The sequence below is a fragment of the Sinocyclocheilus rhinocerous genome, unplaced genomic scaffold (genome assembly GCF_001515625.1).
Source record: "Sinocyclocheilus rhinocerous isolate Xijiao unplaced genomic scaffold, SAMN03320098_v1.1 scaffold1342, whole genome shotgun sequence".
Taxonomy (NCBI): domain Eukaryota; kingdom Metazoa; phylum Chordata; class Actinopteri; order Cypriniformes; family Cyprinidae; genus Sinocyclocheilus; species Sinocyclocheilus rhinocerous.
In genome coordinates this window covers 387,895-392,235 of record NW_015640094.1, presented here as the reverse complement: position 1 = coordinate 392,235, position 4,341 = coordinate 387,895, and the positions used below count along the sequence as shown (strand labels likewise).

General features: G+C 36.8%; 1 pseudogene; it reads right to left on the bottom strand.

The window, feature by feature from the left end:
• LOC107752536 (sodium/potassium-transporting ATPase subunit alpha-3-like) overlaps positions 1-4,341 on the bottom strand; it is a 37,681-nt pseudogene that overhangs the window by 5,912 nt on the left and 27,428 nt on the right.

Below are 4,341 nucleotides of genomic sequence, written 5' to 3'. Positions count from 1 at the left end.
TTTTTTTTTTTTTTACATTTATTGAATATAACCCACAAGTAATTTATTGAATATAACCATAACATGGTTATATATAATGTTTAATTTGAATTAATACAAATAAAAATAATATTTGATATGCTTTTTTCAAAAAGTTAATATAAAGACATTCTCAATTGTGTTTACTATTTAATTTGAAATATTACCTAGTTTTCTTCAAAGTTGTTGTCGTTTTCAAAATATTAAGCTATATTATACTATACTATACTATACTATAATAAAACTGTTTTTATTAATATTATTTATTGTTTTGTATAATATAATATTATATTATATTATGAATGTTTTATGGACCTCAGGTAGACTAGCAACCACTAGATTTGTGAAATGTGATGGCGCTCCAATTAAAGAATAAATAATGAAATCCAGGTCATAGATGAAAATAATTGCCTCATATGAGCTGCCTTCATTTTCTGGCTTGCTCTGGATTTCTGTCTATCTTTCCCATATCCTTTGTCTCCCTCCCTCTCTTACCTTCCTCAACTCCAGTAACGATGGATGCAAAGTTGTCGTCCAGCAGGATCATGTCTGCAGCCTGCTTGGAGACGTCTGAGCCAGAGATCCCCATAGCAACACCGATGTCTGCCTTCTTCAGAGCGGGCGAGTCGTTCACTCCATCACCAGTCACTGCCACAATGGCGCCCTAAACGACACAGAGAGAGTGTAAAAACATAAGTCAGTTGTTTCCCTTGATATTTTAATCATGACTAATAATGAACTACAGTTAGATTTCAATCCTTTGCGTGTGGTATTTAGGTGTGCACCTGTCTCTGGCAGCCCTCCACGATGATGAGCTTCTGTTGGGGAGAGGTCCTGGCGAACACAATCTCGGTGTGATTCTTCAGCACTTCATCCATCTGGTCCTGCGAGAGATCCTTCAGATCTGAGCCGTGGATCACACAGGCTTTAGCATCCCTGACAACACACCCATGAAGAATACCAAATGAAGACTCGCTCTCTGGTTGTATCAAAATCAGACAAACTGTACAGCTGCTGTTATTTTGATCAAAAGGAGCCGGAAGTATTAGACAAATCACATTATTCAGAATTCGGTCTTTTTTGCACGACTTCCCATGTAGCTAGATAATGTACCTACACTAGTATGGGGCAAAATCATGTTTTTCCATTGATGGACATTCAAAAGTGGCTATATTTGCAAAAATAAGTTGCAAATATTAATCCCAAACCAGTAATCCGATTGGTTGATAGGAAAACATAAAAAACATGCCTATCCAGGAAAACATCCTTGGGAAAATCATGAAAGTTAAGTACTGGCTTCCTTAGCGTCTGTGATATTTTTATCCATAGTATATTATCAAAGTATACAGGAAATTATATCAGTGAAGATACAAAATGGGACAGTGGAGTTTAAATCAGAAATTTGAGTTTCGAATACGATGCAGTAGGCTTTATAGGGTTTTTATGCTCTACCTGGGGTTGACCTGGCTGACGGGAATATTAAGGCGAGCGGCGATATCCTCCACGGTCTCGTTACCCTCAGAGATGATCCCCACACCTTTAGCGATGGCCTTGGCTGTGATGGGATGGTCACCTGTCACCATGATGACTTTGATTCCAGCGGAGCGACATTTGCCCACGGCGTCTGGGACGGCGGCTCGGGGCGGGTCAATCATGGACATCAGGCCCACAAAGCACAGGTTGTCTGTCTGGAAGTTAATGTCGTCTGTGTCGAAGGCGAATCCTTTGGGGTACTTGTCCTCAGGCATGAACAAGTGGCAGAAACCTGGATGGAAGGAGGAAAAAAGGCAGTCAGAAACACTTTTGAAGATCCACGGTTTTGTTTTTTTCATTTGTCTTGGATTTATATTTTTGTAGAGTATAAAGTTTTTGTCTCAGGAAACAGAAAAGCACATGCACATCCAATACTGTAGTTTGACTTTCATATCCCCCACGTCACATCTCTGTATTTCTCACCCAGCACTCTTTCTCCCAGTCCTCCGAGCTCCAGGTAGGCGTTCTGGAAGGCCTCCTTTAACTCCTCGTCCATGGGCTGCTCTTTGCCCTGCACCATGATGGTGGAGCAGCGGTCCAGGATGCGCTCTGGCGCCCCCTTCATCACCAGCAGGTAGTGGCTGTCAGTATTCTCATCCGTCTCGTGCACTGAGAGCTGGTGTGAAAACACATCCGAGAATGAGTGTTGATGAGAACAGAATAATCTGATAAATGTGAATAAAGATGAGCTTGTTTAATCATTCATCAGAATAAAAAGAAATATCTTAGAGAAATGGACTAAATGGACAGCTGTAGTTTTCTTTAGATAAAAATCCTTCCTAATCAATTTAATAAATTAAAATTAAAATGATGGGCTAAACCAGGGGCGTCGCTAGGCCCTTTAGGGAGGGGGCTTAGGGGGGCTTTAGGGAGTGCGTTTTTCAATCAGATTCGGCAGAGCGTTAAGCCGCCAGCGTCAGAGGACAAGGTGTGTGCGTTTATTGATAGATAAATAATGTAATGATATCTGCATCTGTTCAGTTCTTTGTCATAAATGCAGTTTATAGTGATGCGGGAATAATACAAGACAGTTTCCCATCCACTCATTCAAACGTCTTATCAGAGAAAATGACAGAGAAACATTGTTTAAAACACTGAGTTATTTCGTTCAAATAAATAATAATAACCCAGCAGCTGATTGCATTATAGACTGTTTATTAGCCTTAGAAAAAAAGGATTTGCGTTATGTCATTTTTGAAGTGTTTAGAAGTGTAGCCATGAACTAGCTCACCTTACAGCTAACAGCCAAAACATTAGCATTTGCATGAAAAATATCTACACAGACACACAATAAACAATTTAACTTTGATTAGTTTAACTACAAAGCAGGAATTGCCATTACAAAAATAAATGTAGTATAAAAAAGTTACTTTTTTTATCTCAAAATGTGTTTTTCTCCTCTAAAATCTGGACACGGTGTGTGCGTTTATTGATAGATTGTAATGATATCTACATCTGTTCAGTTCTGTGTCATAAATGCAGTTTAATGTGATGCGGGAATTATACAAGACCATTTCCCATCCATTCATTCAAACGTCTTATCAGAGTAAATGACAGAGACCAAGAAACATTGTGGGGTTATTTCGTTCAAAAAAATAATAATGACCCAGCAGCTGATTGCATCGTAGACCTATATGTATTAGCCTTAGTAAAAGGGATTTGCGTTATGTCATTTTTGAAGTGTTTAGAAGTGGCAAAGTGACTGATTAATGTGCTGTTATTATTATTATTATTATTATTTTAAAATGGCAAAAAAGAGGAATGGTTTAATATGGGGCACATCAAACATTATGCCAATCTAGACAATTACTGTAATCTAGGTTTGTCTATATTCTAAATTAATATTAATGAATATGATCTGAATATTTAAAATGATTTAAAATTAAATTATTCAGGGGCTGACTTGATGAGCATGTAGAATCTATACTGTATAGGCCTATGTTTCTGCTTATTTTAGTATACAAACAATATATTAATGCCCAGTTTCAAAGACAAGGTTTAAGCCTTGTCCCAGACTAAAATGCATGTTTGAGCTCTCTTAACGGAAAGCAACTTTCAACTGACATACTATCTTACTGTAATAAATAAATAAATAATATAATATAATAATATACCCCCCGCCCGCCCCGACTGGGGGCTGAGCCCCCATAATATTAAAATCCTAAAAACGCCCCTGGGCTAAACTGTAGTTTTCTTTAGATTGAATCATTCATAATCAATTTAATACGGTAAAATGATTAAAGTATAGTTATTAAAGTATTGTCAGCAGACAAAAATTCATTAGTATTTAATAACATTTTCTCTATTTTTTTAAAAAAATATATATTTTAAATATAGTTGTTAGTAGAAATTAAATATATTTGGAAAGCTGGGAAGTTGAGAAGTTGTGTCCTGTGGTGTGAATATAATCCATCTAAAACCATTTTAAACAATATTTAGCTATTTAAGAGATTATTTAAAAACAAATAATAAAATAAATGATAAATGAAAATATTTGTAATTTAAATGTGTGTGTATGTATATATATATTAGGGGTGGAATGGTTCGCGGAAAAAAATCGAACCGTACGGTTCTCCACACACGGTTCGGCACGCGCTAGGACCTCGGTTCAACGCTTTACTCTATTGTATTTATTTGTGCTGTTGCTTGTAGTTAGATATATTATTCTTATTTTCTTTATTTTTATTTGACAGTATCGTTTTTGCCTAAACATAGCACATACCAAACCGTACCGAAACCGTGATACGAACCGAACCGTGAGTAAGTTGAACCGTTCCACCCCTAATATAT